The 20556-nt window shown below is 42.4% G+C and overlaps 1 protein-coding gene across 2 annotated transcripts in view; it reads right to left on the bottom strand.

Annotated features, from left to right (window-relative positions):
* Window positions 1-19790, bottom strand: part of enox2 (ecto-NOX disulfide-thiol exchanger 2) — a 766926-nt gene extending 747136 nt beyond the window's left edge. For both annotated transcript variants that reach the window (XM_060915209.1, XM_060915211.1), the window contains exon 1: window positions 19717-19790. The gene's annotated coding sequence lies outside the window, so the exon portion shown is untranslated. The remainder of the gene's footprint in view (window positions 1-19716) is intronic.
* Window positions 19791-20556: the final 766 nt, after the last annotated feature.

The raw sequence follows: 20556 nt of genomic DNA, 5'->3' as shown, positions 1-20556 counted from the left end.
CACTAGCCTAAATAAAATGTTATACTAGCGGGGATGCCTAGCTGATGCTATCTGAAGCATAAAATCTGAATATTTTAAGAAACATCTTTATTAGCTTTATTGGCGAAGTAGAATTGCGAGCGGGATTTCTCAGCTATGAATAGGGCAAGCACATAGAAATTCAGTATTCCTTTGTATATTTTTTTGATGTAATGGAAATTTTTAGTGCTTTGATGAAGAAAATGCACTTTATCCATAGATTAAAACAGACCTCAGGAATAGGCTCCAAGGGGAACACCTGGCAGCCTGCTTACGAATCTCCATAAATGGTCCCGAACCCAATGACTTCCCTTACGATAGGGCACTTGAGTTTTTTTTCAGGAAGCCACGTAGAATTAAATGTTCTGATAGGGCATGCGGGCTTTGCACCAATTAGGGTAATGCTTTTTCATTATTGTTAGTTGCCTTGGTGTTACCTTAAAGTGCCATTCCACCATTGGATGTATTTTTTTGGCATAAAATACAATATATTTTATGACAACATGACTAGACAAAGAAATCTTTTAGCTTCAAAATGATATATCAAACATAATTTTTTGACAACGACAAGTATATTAATTTTGCGACCAAAGTCACCTACCCTTTTAATTTCCGCGCGGTAGTGAAACGTGATGTCATCGGCAGGTTCCCCTTCTTGTGTACCATGTCACGTGTGACGTGGCACAGATTATCAGCAATGGCGGATAGAACGTGATTTCCACTTGTCGATTGCTGTGCCGATATTCACCATCGACCGTCTCCTTTGGGCATCACTTGCTATTTTCCTTCGCTTCTTTTCCGAAGCTGACAATCGCGTTCTATCCGCCATTGCTGATAATCTGTGCCACGTCACACGTGACGTGGTACACAAGAAGGGGAACCTGCCGATGACGTCACGTTTCACTACCGCGCGGAAATTAAAAGGGTAGGTGACTTCGGTCGCAAAATTAATATACTTGTCGTTGTCAAAAAAAAATCATGTTTGATATATCATTTTGAAGCTAAAAGATTTCTCTGTCTAGTCATGTTCTCATAAAATATATTGTATTTTATGCCAAAGAATACATCCAATGGTGGAATGGCACTTTAAGTGGTTTCTTACATCTAATTATGATATTTTATTTTATTATTTTGTTGTTACACTATACTATTTATTTCATTTTAGTATTGGTTGAGGTAAGTGTTGAGTTCAATATTTAAAATAAAAACCTCCAGCTTGTTTTTTGCAATTTATTCCTTGAATGTCAACTAAAGAATGATTGAAAGTTTGCCACCAAAAAGGCAAAAAACTAAGGTAAAAACTAAACTTTCACTTCAATTTTGGTGAGTAATTTTCATAAATTTAAAAGACAGGTTTTCCACCAACATCAAGCCCAGCAAACTAATGGCCTGCCCTGTAATGTAAAGTTGGGTCGAGGAATGAAACCAGGCAGGGTTCTGGTAAAAATTGTTTTAGCTGTCTTCTCTTAAAGAACTTAAAAGAATTTAGATTGAACTGAATAATCTCAAATGCTTCTTGTAGCTTTAAAATAGTCCCAGCAGGTGACTCTGAAGAAAAATACTGTGTGTTTGAACACCGCCCGCTGTAAACACTTTGCATACACCCCAATGACCGACTCCACCGACCGCCACGACACCACCGTGCACGATTCCCTCATCGGCACAGTGGAGCACCACAAATTGCTACCTGGTCTGTGGGAAACACTGAGAAGGATGGAAGGATGGGAGGAGGGAGGCTGAACTTCAGCTTTCGTAGAAAGTGTAGATGCTGTTGAGCTGTCTTGGTGATGGTGGTGATGTTCAGGGTCCAGGAGAGGTTGTCTTCCATGTGCACTCCCAGGAACTTCACGCTGCTGTCCGTGTCAATGGTAGAGCCGTTGACGTGCAGTGAGGAGCGAGCAGCAGGATTTTTTCTGAAGTCTCTTTAGTCTTCACGACATTAAGAGTCAGGTTGTTGTCCTGACACCATTCCACCAGCTGTTTGACCTCTGCTCTCCATGAAGACTCATCCTTGTTCCTGATGCAACTCACTACTGCAAACTTGATGATGTAGTTTGAGCTGTGCTGAGCAGCACAGCTGCACGTCAGCAGAGTAAACAGCAGTGGGCTGATCACACAGCCCTGAGGGGCGCCTATGCTCAGTCTGAGGACTCCAGAGGTATTGTGTCCTATAGAGACTGCCTAGGGCCTGTCAGTCAGGAAGTCCAGAATCCAATTATAAAGAGAGGTGTTCATGCCCAGCAGGTCCAGCTTCTGTGGGATATTGAATGTTGAACTGAAGTCAGTAAACAGCATTCTGACAGAACTGTCCTTTTTGTCCAGGTGCATGAGGGTCAAGTGGAGGGCAGTTGAAATAGCATCATCTGTGGTGCAATTCTGGTGGTAAGCAAACTGTAGGGGGGTCTAATTCCTGTGGCAGTTGTTTTTTCATGTGCCTCAATACCAGCCTCTTGAAGCACTTCATGCTGATGGGCGTGAGTGCTACAGGCTGGTAGTCACCGAGACAGAACATGGTAGACCCATTTGGCACCGGGATGATTTTAAGGGTTCTGAGGCATGCAGGTACTACAGCTGTGCTCAAGGATGTGTTGAAGATACAAGTCCAAAAATCGCACCAATGGTATGTTAGTAGACCATTGGTATCATTGATGTACAACTTAGCGTGCAGTACATGGTTTGGGACGTAGCCCTGAATCATCTCTGAACAATGGAAACAATGCAGCACGGCCCATGTTATGAAATATTTTTGCACCTTTTTAAAACCTTACTTCGGTCAGATTTAAAAACAGAAGCTTGCAGACAGTCGCTTGGGTAATTTTAGGCATGTAAACATGAGACGCCAGACAGTACTCAAAGCTGACCCAAGCTTGTTTCAGCCAGTTCCTTTCACATGGTTATCTGATAAACATTGATTTCATCCCTCACACTAGAAATTTCATTCAAACACAGAACAATACTGGGGCAGTGATAAAATGACCAACCTTCATATCAAAAGATCAGAGCTGGCAAATTTAACCAGAGGCTACTGACAGTGCAGCACTCTTGAAATATAAGCAGAATCATATTGACTCTTCCAGGATTATAAAATCACCCCAGCAGTATGAAATCACTCGAAGAGAACGGCAGGGAAACAACTCACTCCTGCAGCTCTGCTGAGCAGTCTGTTTCCCCTCATTTCACACTTCCACACACACCCCTACTAACTTCGCCCGGCAAATGAATGTGTCACTCGAGAAAGAGGACTCAGCTGATATTAGTTCCGTCACACCAATTATGTATTACCCTACTTCAGTTCCTTTTTAATCACACTGTCACTGGGCCACTTTAGCTCTTCTAATATCATACCGGATTAATAAAATATGTCTGCGTAAGGCCTTGAGGCACCTTTACAACTTTTGTGCATGTAGTTGTAAGAACAATCACTGAAAATGGGTGAGTCAGTGGAGAAGTGATATGTTCATTCATTCATCAATGCTTTGTCCTACTTACGGTCATGGAGGAGCAGGAGTTTAACCGAGGAACAATTGGTGTGACGTTGGAATACGCTGTAGATGGTACATTACAGAACACCATGCTTTCACACCAAGGGGCAATTTATAGACTTGACATTTAATGTTTTTGGGGACAACAAAGAAAACCAAAGAACTCATACCCCTTTTCCACCAAATCAGTTCCAGGGCTGGTTCAGTTCCAGTGCTGGTGCTAGTTCACAACTTGTTCAACTTGCGAGCCAGCTGAGAACCAGTTTGCTTTTCCATAGCTCGCGGTGCTAAGGGAAGCCACGTCATTACGTCGCTGTATACGTCAGTTACGTCGCTGTATACGTCAGTTACGTCGCTACATTTGCATAAACCTTGGCGCGAATATCAAAGCAAAAACAACACGGAAGAAGCAGTAGCAGCAGCAACAACAACAATAATGGATGACTTCGCGTTTGTCCAGCTGCTGCTTCTCGTAGCTTAAAAATGGCGATCTTTCGCGGTCTTATTATTGTTGGTCTTAACAACTCCGCCCCCCCGCTGACGTAAGCGGTTCTTTCCTCTGGCCCAGCAGAGAGTTGGTGCTAGCCTGGAACCGGTTTTTCTGGCCCCAGAGCCAGTTCTTTGTCAGTGGAAACAGAAAACCCGGTTCCAAACTAAGCACTGGCCCCGAACCAACCCTGGAACTGCTTTGGTGGAAAAGGGGCATCAGAGGAAAACCATGCAGACCATAACTCAAGTTCAGGATCGATCCAGGGATCTTGTGTACTGTAGGTCCTTTCTTAAGTAGCTGACCTGATCACACAGAGCAGTTATGTGCGTGAACACTAAAGGTAAAAGTAAAGCAAATGTTGGAGAGAAAAAAAAAAAAACGAACCCTGAACCCCCATCTTGTGCCACCCTACATGAGAACCATCTATGGAAAAAGACAAATGCACATCATTCTTTTCTTCATAGGTGCTTCATGGGTTCTGCTTGGGAAACATTCTGTTGGGATCCTACATAGAACCTTTACGGAACCCAAATAACCCCTAAGGTTTCAAAAACTTGTGAGTGAAGAAAATGCATAAAGCAAACAACATACTTTCTTTGGTTCCTGGCACAAATATACAACTCTCAAATCATGAACAAACAAAAGCGCAACCTCACTGTAAAGCAGGCTTTGATCAGAGTCCATGTAAACAGCTGCTAATCAATTTGGAGAATCAGTTTGGGAATCAGGGCGGCACGGTGGTGTAGTGGTTAGCGCTGTCGCCTCACAGCAAGAAGGTCCGGGTTCAAGCCCCGTGGCCGGCGAGGGCCTTTCTGTGCGGAGTTTGCATGTTCTCCCCGTGGGTTTCCTCCGGGTGCTCCGGTTTCCCCCACAGTCCAAAGACATGCAGGTTAGGTTAACTGGTGACTCTAAATTGACCGTAGGTGTGAATGTGAGTGTGAATGGTTGTCTGTGTCTATGTGTCAGCCCTGTGATGACCTGGTGACTTGTCCAGGGTGTACCCCGCCTTTCGCCCGTAGTCAGCTGGGATAGGCTCCAGCTTGCCTGCGACCCTGTAGAAGGATAAAGCAGCTAGAGGTAATGAGATGAGATGAGTTTGGGACTCAGCGAGTGTGAATGAATGTTTCTCCTGTGTTGCTAGGATGCTAAACTTTTCCATAAGAACCAGCAGAGTGGCCATAACATCTGTGCAACTGACACTCGTTCTGTTTGCGTCACTCGCCGCCCTCTGCGCTCTGAAAATAGTAAGGATGCATGGGAGTGTAAAATCTAATGGGAAAGCTGATCACAAAGGTGGTGCAGACAGCTATGCAGCAAGATGAGAGAAAAAATAAATACTGCCACGACTCTTCTTCTTTCAGCTGTTCCCGTTCGGGGTCACCATAGCTATATGTCCCTTCATCGCCTCCTGTCCTCCATGTCTTTTTCCGTCACACCAACCGTCCTCATGTCCTCCTTCACCACATCCATAAATAAATCTCATCTTTGCACTTCCTCTTTTCCTTCTACCTGGCAATTCCATCTCCAGCATTCTTTTCCCAATATACCCTGGATCTCTCCTCTGTACGTGTCCAAACCATCTCAATCTCGCCTCCCTCACTTTGTCTCCAAGCCGTCCAACATGTGGTGTCCCTCTAATATACTCCATTTCTAATCCTGTCCAACTTTATCACTCCCAATGAAAATCTCAACATCTTCAACTGCAACTCTGCTACCTCCACACCATACAACATTGCTGCTCATACTACTGTCTTGTACACTTTCCCTTTCACTCTTGCTGGTACCCTTCTGTCACAAACCACTCCTGACACACTCTTCCATCCATTCCAACCAGCCTGCACTCTCCTTTACTTATCTTCCGCACTCGCCATTGCTTTGTACAGTTGACCCCAGATCACTGAACTCATCTGCTTTGACCACCTCTATTCCTTATAGCTGTACCATTCCACTGTCCTCACCCTCATTCATGTCCATGTACGCCGTCTTGCTCCTACTGACTTTCATTCCCCTTCTCTCGTGCATAGCTCCATGTCTCCAAGCCTTCTTCTACTTGCTCCCTGTTCTCACTACAGATCGCAAGATCATCTGCAAACATCATTGTCCACTGGGCCTCTTGCATAATGTCGTCTGTCAACCTGTCCATTACCACCACATTACATTACAGGCATTTGGTAGACGCTCTTATCCAGAGCGCAGTACAACATACCCAGAGCAGCCTGGGGAGCAGTTGGGGGTTAGGTGCCTTGCTCAAGGGCACTTCAGCCATTCCTGGTGGTCCAGGGAATCAAACCGGCAACCTTTGGTCCCACAGCTGCTTCTTTCACTATTCAGCCATGGTTTCCCCCAAGAAACAAGAAAGGGCTTAGGGCTGAGCCCTGGTGCAATCCAACATCCACCTTAAATGTCTCCGTCACCCTGTCCTCATACATATCCTGCACCAATCTCACATTCTTCTCCGCCACGCCGGATTCCCTCATGCAGTACCACAGCTCCTCTCTCCTCGGTCATATGCCTTCTCCAAATCTACAAACACACACTGTAGCTCCTTCTGGACTTCTCTGTACTTTTCCATCAAGATTCTCAAAGCAAATATTGCATCTGTAGTGTTCTTTCCTGGCATAAAACCATATTGCTGCTCACATATCTCCACCTCTCCTCTTAGCCGAGCTTCCACTACTCTTTCTGATAACTTCATGCTGTGGCTGGTCAACTTTATGCCTCTATAGTTACTGCAGCGCTGAACATCACCCTTGTTCTTGAATATTGGTGCCAGTATACTACTTCTCCACTCCTCAGGTATCTCTCACTTTCCAAGATCTTGTTAAACAACCTTGTCAAAAAGTCAACTGCCATCTCTCCTGACTATCTCCATGCCTCCACTGGTATATCATCTGGGCCAACTGAAAACTTACCACTTTTCATTCTTTTCATAGCTCTTCCTTACTTCAGTAATCTCCTTAGTTGTTTTCTTTACTTAATGCAGACCAATAATCTGACCTTCTGAAACACAGTACCATCTTTTCCATGAGCACAGGATACATCTTCCAGCATGTTTGTTTAAGAAATGAGAAGCTACTCACTGCATCAGTTAGGGTTATATGTATTGTTGCAAGCTGAAACACATTAAACACTTCAGTAATTATCCAATCAAAGACTTATGTATTTACTTATTTAAATCCAAATGGCGACTTTTTTTTTTTGGCTGAGCAGTGTGTGTATGCTCTCTCTCTCTCACACACACAAACACAGAGAGAGAGAGAGAGAGAGAGAGAGAGAGACACAGAGAGAATCAACCTTTAACTGAAATAAACGTATTCAGAGAAAAACTAATCCCTCATCAAGAAATAACTATTTTCAACAAAAACATGTGCATCACTATTATTGGCACCCCTGGAAATTATAGTGAACAATGGAAGCATGTTTCCCATTTAAATTGTATATTTGAGTTGAGTGTAGGAACTTTCAAGCTGTAATGAATTACTTCCTGATTAACTGGGGTACAAATATGAGGTGACACAGAGGCCAAATTCCTTTTGTCATCCATCAACATGGGAAAGATAAGACAACACACCAACCAAATGAGGGAGAAGTGCATTAACCTTCATAAGTCAGGGAATGGTTATTTAAAAAAAAAAAAAAATAGTTACTCGACTGAAAATGACCATTTCTACTGTTGGGGCAATAATACAAAAAAGTGGACATCAACTGGAACTGTTACAAACTTGCCTGGAAGAGGAGCCAAGTTTATTTTACCCCCACGTACAGTGAGGAGGGTAAGAGAGGCCAAAAAAAAAAAAAAATCCCCAAGGATCACTGTTGGTGATTTACAAGAAAAAGTAACATCTTAGGGTTTCCAAATCTCCAAAACCACCATCAGACTCCACTGCCATGCCAACAGATTATTTGGAAGGCTTGCAAGAAGAAGAAGAAGAAAAAAAAAGGCCTTTTCTGTCAGTTAACCACAAACACGAGCTCCTGAAGTTTGCGAAACGCGACTACAACTTTGACTGGAACCATTTTCCATGGCTTGATGGAACAAAAATGGAGCTTTTTGGCAATAAACACTCCAGGTGGGTTTGGTGTAAAAAGAAGGATGGCTATAATGAAAAGAATCCGATCCCAACTGTAAAATATGGTGGAAGTTCTGTGGTATTTTGGGTCTGTTTTTCCTCCAAAGGCCCTGGAAACCTTGTTAGGCTTCATGGCATCATGGACTCCATGAAATACCAGGACATTTTAAATCAGAATCTGGCTGCCTCTGCCAGGAAACTAAAACTGGGTCGTCATTGGATCTTCCAGCAGGACAATGATCTGAATCATATGTCCAAATCTACACAAAAATGGCTCACTGAGCACAGAATCAAGCTTCTGCCCCCTGAGCCGAACCCCATTGAAAACCTGTGGGCTGAGCTGAAGAGGAGAGAGCACAAGAGAGGGCCGAGGGCCCTGGATGATCTGGAGAGACTGTGTAAAGAGGAATGGGCTCAGATTCCCTGTTCTGTATCTCCGACCTTATAAAATGTTATAGGAGAGACTCGGTGTTGTTTTACTGGCAGAGGGAGGTTGTACAGAGTATTAAATGCAGGGGTGATAATAATAGTAGCACGTGTTTTTGTTGAAAATAATTAGTTCTTGATGAGGGATTTGTTTTTCTCTGAATGAATTTATTTCAATTCAAGGTTGGATTTTCCTCATTTTTCTCCCCAGTGTGAGACTTCACACAACTTCACCAAAAGGTGGATATTCTTTTCTAACCCCTTTTACTAAACTTGACAAAAGGTGCCAATAACTGTGGAGGACACCATATATATCTCGGATTCCTACTTATTTTATTACTATTTTTTAAATTTCTCAATATTTTCTCCAATCTCCAAAGCAGAATTCAGTATTCCAGTTTGGTGTTGTGCAGCAAGTAAATTGCTCCACTTCCTAATTAGTTGGCAGCTCTGAATAGACTGGCAGTGAAATATCTACAAAGGGAAAAAAACAGCTGGTGTTTTAATTAATTTACAAAGAATTTGGGCTATAAATGTTTACTGCGAAATGGACGTTGTGTCGGCTGGTGCATGCTCAACATTTTAATAGAGATCAGCTCAAGTTTGTTTGTCTCAGCTGGCAAGTTTTCTGGGAGGTGGGAGGAAACCAGAGAACCTGGAGGAAACCGAAATGGACACACTGGGAACATGTGAAACTTTGCAGACAGTAACCTGAGCTCAGGATCATAAATTTACGTGTATTTATGCAAATGAAGCGCTATCTAAGGCCATCCTTTAAAAAAAAAAATCCATTTCCTGTCCACCGGGTGAGCAAAAAAATTTTCAGTAGGGACACACACACACACATTTTTATATAAATAAATTATATATATATATATATATATATATATATATATATATATATATATATATATATATATATATATAAAAATAAATTATATATATATAAAATATATATAAATAAATATATATATATATATATATATATATATATATATATATATATATATATAAAAGAAATCGCAATGCTGTGTTTGCTTTTTCTTTCAGTACTTTATTACAAAAGCAGCCACATTTAATAAAATATGACAGTTTAATCAACTGAAACTTGTACAAAAACACAGCTTTTAATTCTATCCAGCCAACCTGCATTAGTTCCGTAAACGCATTTTTTTGTTCAGTTCCGTTCTCATTTTGAATAGATCTATTAGGTTCTCCTACAGATCTGTCAGGGTCATTAACAAAGTAGGTAATGAATTTCGCATAACAAAACTCAAAAGCTGTTTGTAACGTCTCGGATGGATCAAGATCAAACGAATTTTCCAGTAATGGTTTGTGATGGTCCAACACACGGACTTTTTGTAGTTCTAAATCGAGCGTTAGGCCGAGTTCGGATGAAATTACACTATTAAAATGATCACTGAATGATTTTTCTGAATCTTTACTATTTTGTTGTTCGCTAGAATACCATTTTGCGATTTCACACTTAAACAAATGTTTGAAAACTCCAGATCTCTTTCCTTCATGGTGGCTGCCATTTTTTTGTGCCGCACGGCGCATACACAGAGCTGATTCGATTCTATATTCTGCGTGGAATGCGTAAATGTCAAGTTCGATTTTAGATTTACGAACCCGAAAAAAATGTCAAAAAAACGGCGTAAAAAAAAAATTAAACCGCACAAACGGCACTCACCCGGCCGGTGGACCGGAAACAGAACATTTTGTAATAATGGCCTAACTGAATATCTATGCATGTGTATGCATTATAAAATGAAAGATGGCTCCGATCAGACATCCAGGACAAATATATCAGGCCAATGGCAGCCATAAAACAATCAGTCTGACATAAGAGAGAAAAAAAGAGACAGACTCTGATCCAATCTTGTAACAAACTCAAAAGACTAGAAGTGAATTTGGAAAAGTTTTTTTTTTTTGGGGGGGGGGGGGGGGGGGGGGGCGGTAATATTTACATATAAAGAAACCTGACTGCATTGTATCCTGTTAGGATTGATTATGATATTTACACTGAGGTTTTTGTATGAAAGCTGACATTTTGTCATGTTTTTAGCTACGTATTTTTCCTAGTTGTTCTTTTTTAAAAATAATTTAAAATTTTTAGTTGTTTTTAAAGAAAAAAAAAATCAGCTGGGTGTCTATAGCAGCAAGGACTCAAGGTTTCAGTATCAGTCCCATATCAGAAAAGAAACAAGTTATTGCTGAATAAAACCAAAAATATTTTGTCTAAATGAATATATTTATTTCACAAGAGTTTGTCAGAATATTATTTCTGATTTTATTTAGTAAATAAATAAAATGCACTGTGATCAATACATTATCCAACAGTAATTAACATTTTGAGAAATTCCTCTGGGATGTTCTTCGAATTAGAGATATAAAGATGATGAAGAACGTGGGTCATTTCATGAAAATAAGATCTTTGGTGCCAAATATATAGAAATCATTTTTTTGGGGAAAAAAAACAAAACAAAACAGCAGTTTGATGCATTTCCTTTCTAGTTTGTGTGGTGTACAAGGTTTATAAAAGAAACTGATGTGTACATCTTAATGACGTATGTACACTATATGGTCAAAAGTTTGTGGACACCTGCCCATCAGACCAATATGTTCTTGTTGAACATCCCATTCCAGCTTCAGGTCCTTCTTTGCTCTTATAATGACCTCCACTCTTCTGGGAAGGCTTTCCACTAGATTTTGGTGGATGGCTATGAGGATTTGTGATCATTTAGTCACAAGAGCATTAGTGAGGTCAGGTAGTGATGTTAGAGGAGGCCTTGGATGGCATCAGCGTTCACGTTTGTCCCAAAGGTGTTCAGTTGGGTGATGGGCCATTGTCATGCTGGGACAAGTTTCAGCCTCTTAGTTCCAGTGAAAGAAAAATATAATGCCAAGACATTGTCGACAATCTTTGTGGCAACAGTTTGGGGAAGGAACACATACGGGTGTGATAATCAGGTTTTCACCTAATTTTGGCCAAATATTGTATATTATCACAGCCTATTGGTGAGAGAAGAGCAATTCCAGCGTTATGGACGTGACACTTGAACTCAAAATGACAACAAATGACCCAGTGCATGTTTTATTGTCTCCCAGTATTTAAACAGGTGTTGCATATTTTAAGGCTGTACCATACTGGAGAAGTGATAGAACAAGAACAATTCCCATAGTACATCTAGGGCATGCCAGAAAATGCCAATAAAAGATGCGTTATGGACGTGACAGAAAAAGTATCACTTTTCTTGGGTGACTGTACATTTTTATCAAACTCTGTGAAATTGTAAACCTAATGTCGAAATGGAGATATCCATTTGATAGAGGGGTCCAAGGTGAATATTAAAAAATCTTTGTTTAAAATATTTTGTATTTCATGCAGAGTTTCGGAAGGAAAAGTCAGCGTTATGGATGTGACGAAATTCCGTTATGGATGTGACGCGTCTGAAATAGACATGGCATAAGTTTAGAAAATCAGCAATTTAACCCCCATAACCCTTTGAAAAACTCTCTAAATATCAGCTAAAACTATCAAAGTTCTTAAATAATATTTAGGATGGCTATTGTTTTGCTGTTTTGTGGATTTTAGCATACATTTCTGTGGCTTGTGGCAATAATATAGAATTGTACATGATCAAAGTTGATTTTAGCTTGGGTTTTACATTATAAGAAAGAAAGACTGACAGTGACATATTAGGTTGGTTACAAATTGGTTCAACTTATTCACATCTGTAAAATACAGGCCTAAGTGATATCTCTGGGAGTGGTTTTGATGTATTACATGTTGCTTTATTTTTGCATGGTGAGGTTGACATTTACATGGAATTGCCCAGAAGCAGCTTTGGTACCAAAAGATCACCGGTTCGATTCCCTATTCCATCAAGAATGGCTGGAATGCTCTTGAGCAAGGCACCTCACCCCCAACTACTCTGGTTATGTTGGATGTTGCTCTGGATAAGAGCATCTGCTGAATGCCTGTACTGTAATATCAGGAAATAAGATTTTCAGTGATGAAAGACACAACATGCCAAGTTCACAGAGCTTAAAGGCTCTTTTTAAAGCTGCTAAGTTTCAGATCATGTGGTCTAGACATTGGTTTAGACATTTAAAGTATTAACCCTTTGGGATCGAGAGCTTCGCTGGAGAAGCTCGGTAGGTTTAGAATGAGTAGGTCATGTATTTAGATAAATATCTTTGTGATTTTTTCATCATACAAGCATGATAAACATATTAACAGAAACTTTATACTTTCCTATGTGCCCACTGCCAATTAATATAGTTTTTAAATTATCTAAATTAGATGAAACATAAAACTTGTCCCCTTCCTCAGTCACACGCGCCGAGCGCCCACTTACGCATTCATAAAAGACTATTCACATGGTAACGCCATGTTAATCACTTTCACTCTTTCCGTTTCGATTGGTTTCTCTTTCTCGGTGGGAACGCCCACCGTAAACAGGATAAAATCTGTTAGACATAGTTCAGGCTATTTGGAGGTGAAACTTGCTGCAAGATGACATACGGATTTTATGTGCTTCGGATGATTCAGGACAACGATTCAATTCATGATTTATTTCATGATTCAGGACGGCGATTCAGTTCAATCTTGAGAACTATGACGCAGTGCCTGGTTTTTTTTTTTTTTTATACTTTGACTCGATCCAGCCAAAGATACAACTTGAGTAAGTAAATATTTCTTCTATTTATTACAAGCAGATCGCTTGATATGCGTGTGCAGTAGTGCATACACAGGAAACATCTCATTATCTCTAGCTGCTTTATCCTGTTCTACAGGGTCACAGGCAAGCTGGAGCCTATCCCAGCTGACTACGGGCGAAAGGTGGGGTACACCCTGGACAAGTCGCCAGGTCATCACAGGGCTGACACATAGACACAGACAACCATTCACACTCACACCTACGCTCAATTTAGAGTCACCAGTTAACCTAACCTGCATGTCTTTGGACTGTGGGGGAAACCGGAGCACCCGGAGGAAACCCACGCGGACATGGGGGGAACATGCAAACTCCGCACAGAAGGGCCCTCGCCAGCCACGGGGCTCGAACCCGGACCTTCTTGCTGTGAGGCGACAGCGCTAACCACTACACCACCGTGCCGCCCACAGGAAACACAACTGAGCAATTTTTCCAGAGTTAAAACTCATCTCACCTCATCTCATCTCATTATCTGTAGCCGCTTTATCCTTCTACAGGGTCGCAGGCAAGCTGGAGCCTATCCCAGCTGACTACGGGCGAAAGGCGGGGTACACCCTGGACAAGTCGCCAGGTCATCACAGGGCTGACACATAGACACAGACAATCATTCACACTCACATTCACACCTATGGTCAATTTAGAGTCACCAGTTAACCTAACCTGCATGTCTTTGGACTGTGGGGGAAACCGGAGTACCCGGAGGAAACCCACGCAGACATGGGGGGGAACATGCAAACTCCGCACAGAAGGGCCCTCGCCAGCCACGGGGCTCGAACCCGGACCTTCTTGCTGTGAGGCGACAGCGCTAACCACTACACCACCGTGCTGCCCACAGGAAACACAATTGAGCAATTTTTCCAGAGTTAAAACTATTTCTCAAAAATAGTTAATTTTGCTCTATTTTGAGTTTAGAGAGTAAAATTTGGAGCTGGAGTGAGAGCAAAATTACAGAGTAATTGTGTAACAGAGTTGATTGTGACTCTGAACTGAGGAAAATAGTACAAGAGTTAATTTCAAGACACACTGAATACAGTCAAATGCCAAAATAAAGTCAAATACCAGATAAATGAAGGTGTTGTAAAAAGCAGTTTTAGAATGGTGTTGGAATGTGTGAAAAACATTACCTGACCTGATGGGATTAAGAGTTGGCAGTGGGAGGGGTTTTCACTCTTCTCATTGAATGAATGGAAATTTTTTACACTTCTCATTGAAAACCCCTCCCACTGCCAACCCTTTATTCCAAAACAATAGGACGTAAAATTTTTTGATCACCACTTAATTGTCCAAATCAATGGAGCAGATTTAAGTGCTTGATCCATTCGGAGCGGCACAGTGGTGTAAGTGGTTAGCACAGTCGCCTCACAGCAAGAAGGTTCTGGGTTCAAGCCCAGCAGTTGGCAGGGGCCTTTCTGTGTGGAGTTTGCATGTTCTCCTCGTGTCTGCGTGGGTTTCCTCCGGGTGCTCCGATTTCCCCCACAGTCCAAAGACATGCGGTTGGGTTAATATGGGATGGGCACCCTTGGGCCAGGGTACCCTTGAGCGAGGCACCTAACTCCCAATTGCTCCCCCAGCACTGTTAGCATGGCTGCCCCCTGCTCTGGGTATGTGTGTGTGCTCATTGCTCATGTGCGTGTTCACTGCTTCAGATGGGATAAATGCAGAGAGGAATTTCACAAGTGTGTGATGAATAAAGTTGTGCTTCCTTTCTTTCTTTCTTTCTTTCTGAAGACTGAACAGACTCAACCCAATGACAAAAGCGGTTCGACAGAATGGGTAAGGTCATGTTTTCTCACACATTCCAACACAGATCTACAACTGCTTTTTACAGCATCTTCATTTATCTGTTATTTAAAAAAAAAAGTACAATCATGGCATACAGACTACACAGATATTATTGTAACTGAACTTCTGCTGAATACAAAAAAAAAAAGTCATATGACTTTGAAAATACTGATTAGATTTGTTGAAACTGACAAAATCAGAGCATACCAAAATCATTAGAGTGCCAGAAAATACCCTCAGACCCCAGAGGGTTAAAAACAACTTATTCCATCTGTAACCATTTCCTTAATGTCATGTCTATTTCCAGGCTATTTTTTTTTTTAAATCACTGCTTATTTTTGTCTTCTTCTGAAGCAAATAGTTAGTTTGCAATGTCATAAACAAGAACTTCTATTTTCTGTATCTTCTTCTTCTTTTGGCTGCTCCCAATTAGGGCTCACCACAGCAGATCTTTCATCCCCATTGCTCCCGGTCTTCTGCTTCCTTCTCTACCACACCTGCCACTTTCATGCCCTCTCTCACCACATCCATGTATCTCCTCTTTGGCCTTCCTCGTTTTCGTGTGCCTGGCAGCTCCATCCTCAACATTCTCCTTCCAACATGCTCTGCACCTCTTCTCAGGATGTGCCTATACCATCTCAGTCTCATCTCTCTAAGCTTCATTCCCAAGCTCTCCACATGTGCTGTCCCTCTGACGTGCTCGTTCCTTATCCTGTCCAACCTCCCGTCGCAAACCTTAACATCCTCAACTCCGCCACCTCCAACTTTGCCTCCTGTCTCTTCGTTAAGGGTACGGTCTCCAATCCATACATCACAGCTGGTCTCACTACTGTCTTATACATCTTACCTTTCACTTTTGCTGGGACTTTCCTATCACAAACGACTCCCGAAATCCTTCTCCACCCTGCCTGCACTCTCTTTCTCACCTCATTATCACAGCCCCCATTTTCCTGCACAGTTGACCCCAACTTTCTTTACGTCTACTCCTTGCATCTTCACTACATTCTCATTGATGTTTCTGTTTTGCTCCTTCTCACCTTCATTCCTCTTCGTTCCAATGTACACCTCCATCTCTCCAAACCCAACTCAACCTCATTTCTACTTTCACCACATATCACATTATTTTTTTCACGGTGCGGTTTTCATCAAATCCTGCGCTCTGATTGGCTGGTGAGCAGATCCGTATCCTACGGTACGGACCCCAGTTACGGACCTCTGGCAACTCGCTCGTTCACAACAACAAACATAGTAGCAATTTTTGTCAACATTTATCTTTTTTATAAGATTTATTTATAAGATTTTTTATCAAAAATCTTGTAAATTTTTGCCAGCATTTCTCAGTGTAATAGCATTAATTTTACATCATGGATAACGACAGTGTTCACAGCGAAAGCGAGTTTTACTACCCTGAGGAAGAAGAAATAAAAGAAAACATTTCAGGAGAAAGCTAAAAACCTCTAACTGTTACTAACGTCGAGCAAAAACATGGCTGAATCCTGAATGACTCAATTTTGTATAAATCGGGGACTACATAGGTGGCAAAAAGTAGGGTTTTTTTTCCTGCCATGGAAGTGCACTTGTATACCGAGGAGGAAGCAATTTGCATTACAGCCATGAAAGAGGATTCAAAATGGCGGCTCGGTTTTCCCTTTCGGGCGCTCTCGTTTTCTGTTAGAATTTGGTAAAGATGGGGGCGTCGTGGCTCAGGTGGATAAGGCGCCACACCATAAATCCGGGGACCCGGGTTCGATTCTGATCCGAGGTCATTTCCCGATCCCTCCCCGTCTCTCTCCCTCTCCTGCTCATTTCCTGTGTCTACACTGTCCTATCCAATAAAGGTGAAAAAAGCCCAAAAAATATCTAAAAAAAAGAATTTGGTAAAGAAAAAAAATAAATATTATTTACCAGCTTAAGGTCGGTCTGTATGGTGAAATACCGTGACCTCGGCCTTGACTTTCAAGACCTCGGTCACGGTATTTCACGATACGGACCTCCCAGCTGGTAAATAACATAACATATCTCATTATCTCTAGCCGCTTTATCCTGTTCTACAGGGTCGCAGGCAAGCTGGAGCCTATCCCAGCTGACTACGGGTGAAAGGCGGGGTACACCCTGGACAAGTCGCCAGGTCATCACATAGACAACCATTCACACCTACGGTTAATTTATGGCCCTTTTCCACTACCCTTTTTCAGCTCACTTCAGCCCGACACGACTTGCATTTCGACTACCTCAGAGCAGCACGACTCAGCTCGCTTCAGCCCGACTCAGCTCCCAAAACTCGCACGGTTTTGGAGTAGGGCTGAAGCGAGCCAAACCGAGCCAAGTGGGGCTAGGGGCGTGAGGAGACTCCCCTGTGCACTGATTGGTGAGGAGGAATGTCCTCACATGCCCAGACACGCCCCGCGAGCACGCTGGGATCTGTAAACACCATAAATCCGGAAGAAGAATAATTACGAATTATGAGAATTTCTGAAGCCTTATGCGCCTCGCCTCATCTATACGCTCTTGCCAGTATCTGTTGGCGTTGTCGGTGACAACAAGCCACAGCACCAAGACCAGCAACACTAACGACTCCATGTCCTCCATGTTTATTGTTTACTATCCGGGTCGTGAGACTACCGCTTAAAAGCTCACTGATGTCACTGTTTGCGCTGCTTAATGACCAGTGATGGGAATAACGGCGTTAGAAATAAACGGCGTTACTAACGGCGTTACTTTTTTTAGTAACGAGTAATCTAACTAATTACTTTTTACATCGTTATAACGCCGTTCCCGTTACTTACAATAAAATACTATGCGTTACTTTATTAAAGCTGTTCTCATCTGGCACGCTGCTCATTCAGCCTTTCTTTACTCTGCTTTAGTGTGGGGCGGGGAGACGCGAGACAACGGCACAGTAAGCCAATCAGAGTAGATTTGGACAACATAGTTACTGTACGTAGGTAGGCCACGCCTACTGCACACTCTTTCAATCGGAAGACACAGCGATGGCGAGCGGTCAGCCCAGCACTGCGCTTTCACACTGGAAATACAGCTATTACTTTTCATTACTTGAAATAAAAGGCAAGAGTGTTTACGTGCAATGCACATTACAGCATGTCGAGGAACAAAGCGTTTGTCCTCGTCAGTGGCCAGTAATTAGTAACATAATTTTAATAACTACAAAAATATATTAGTACATTTGATAGATGTCTTATCTCACATTGTCCCACAAAAATATTAATATAGTGTAGATAACATTACTAATTGGTTCTGTTAAGTGTCCATTTCAGTCATTAAACACATTTAACATTCACTTTTATTATGATCACACTAATTGAATTTGATTTTTTTTGAGGGGGAACAAAATGTAACGGAATAATTACTTTCCCTGGTAATTAGTTACTTTTATGACAAAGTAACTCCGTTACTAACTCAGTTACTTTTGGGGAAAAGTAACTAGTAACTATAACTAATTACTTTTTGAAAGTAACGTGCCCAACACTGTACGACATCACGTGACGTCCACCCACTTTCGCTAACTCCACCCAATGTGTCCACCCACTTCCAGCCAGCACGGTTCAGCGCGGTTGTAGTCGAAATGCAACTCCAACAGCCCCACTCAGCTCGACTCAGCCCAACTCAGCTCGACTCAGCCCAACTCAGCTCGACTCAGCTCGACTCAGCCCGACTCAGCACGGCACAGCCCGACTCAGCACGGCACAGCCCGACTCAGCCGCGTTGGTAGTGGAAAAGCGGCATTAGAGTCACCAGTTAACCTAACCTGCATGTCTTTGGACTGTGGGGGAAACCGGAGCACCCGGAGGAAACCCACGCGGACACGGGGAGAACATGCAAACTCCACACAGAAAGGCCCTCGCCGGCCCCGGGGCTCGAACCAGGACCTTCTTGCTGTGAGGCGACAGCGCTAACCACTACACCACCGTACCGCCCGTAAATAACAACTATTTTCTGTACGTTAGAGTATATTTTCTATTCTGATAAACTCTACTGTATTCAATTAACCTGTTCATGCAACATGGTTTAATATGCAAATGAAGACGCAATGAATATGCAAATGAGCTCGTGGCGTCATCATGCGACTTTTTAAAAGTGCACAAGCGAGTTTCTCCTGGAAAACAAACAGGAACAAAACCACTGATGGCACCTTTATAGCGTTTCTGCTCAGCTATGTCCGCTCATTTCAGCCTGCTTGCTGTTCTTCACTCGTCTTTTTTAACCCCCATTTTGCGGAAGTGTTATTAAAACGTGAACAGCATAAACACGCCGGTTAAATGGTGCTAGTGGGCGTGGCGCAGAGCGGAAGAGCGTCTAACGGACTTCCAAGAGCTGTCCCATGGACTAGCGTAGAGAAAATAAACATAACCAGTAAAGAGAGAGAAATAAACGTATTTTTTAAAAATAATAAAACTTTCGTTCAGGGGAAAAAAAACCGAGATAACGTCACATTCAAACGGATAATTCTGCTCACCTGAGGTTACACAGGAAGTCAAGCTGCACGAGCCACTGCACATAATAATAATCATCATTAAAAACCCGTCACTAAGCAACGACGGCTCAACTTCACCTGCCTTTGCTTTATTAGCCAGCATGCTAACCGACTGACAGCCACTAAAAATGAGTCAATACACAATTAAAATAACACTGTTATTTCTCCACTTGTCGCCATTATCCTTGTTATTCCTATATTTGCATATCCAAGAACATAACGCGCTACTCACGGCGTAACTTTTCCACCGGCGAAAAGGCAGCGCTCGGACACTTCAACTTCCGCTTGGTTACTAAGCAAGCTGCTCTGAACAGCAACGGCGCTGTCAAAGCACATGTAAACACTCAAGGCATTATGGGAATGTGGAGCCCGGAGCGCGTCCTATTACACACCTGCGTCCTACACGAGTGCACTATGTATCGTGTAAAATCATGGATGATGCGCCCTACCTAGTGCACTATGTTAATATTGTAGCGCGATATGGGATTCAGCGTTTTCTGTTCACTCAGCAAGACAGCACGCAGCGCCATCTACAGGCAGAAAAAATATTAAAGAAAAATACATGAGGAGTTGAGTGGAGGTCTTTGGCGCGTCAAGAAATGCTGTAAAAATGTTTCAACATTAAACAGAGATGGACAAAGGATCCGACTTCATGACTGAAGTCAAAGTACAGATCCCACTGTGAAAGTTCTCCAGTCAAAGTTTTACTCAAATTAAAGTGCTTGCTTTTAAAAAAAAATACTTAAGTATTAAAAGTACATTTTCTGTCAACGCATCATTGTATTATTGCCACTACGCTGTGACCAAAGACAGAAATGTCTCATCCCCATCCCATTCTCATTATCTGTAGCCGCTTTATCCTTCTACAGGGTCGCAGGCAAGCTGGAGCCTATCCCAGCTGACTACGGGGGAAAGGCAGGGTACACCCTGGACAAGTCACCAGGTCATCACAGGGCTGACACACAGAGACAAACAACCATTCACACTCACATTCACACCTACGGTCAATTTATGGCCCTTTTCCACTACCCTTTTTCAGCTCGCTTCAGCTCACTTCAGCCCGACACGGCTC

Source organism: Neoarius graeffei, chromosome 2, assembly GCF_027579695.1.
Source record: "Neoarius graeffei isolate fNeoGra1 chromosome 2, fNeoGra1.pri, whole genome shotgun sequence".
Taxonomy (NCBI): domain Eukaryota; kingdom Metazoa; phylum Chordata; class Actinopteri; order Siluriformes; family Ariidae; genus Neoarius; species Neoarius graeffei.
The sequence above is the reverse complement of the archived record's forward strand: the minus strand, read 5'-3'. Positions and strand labels throughout refer to the sequence as shown.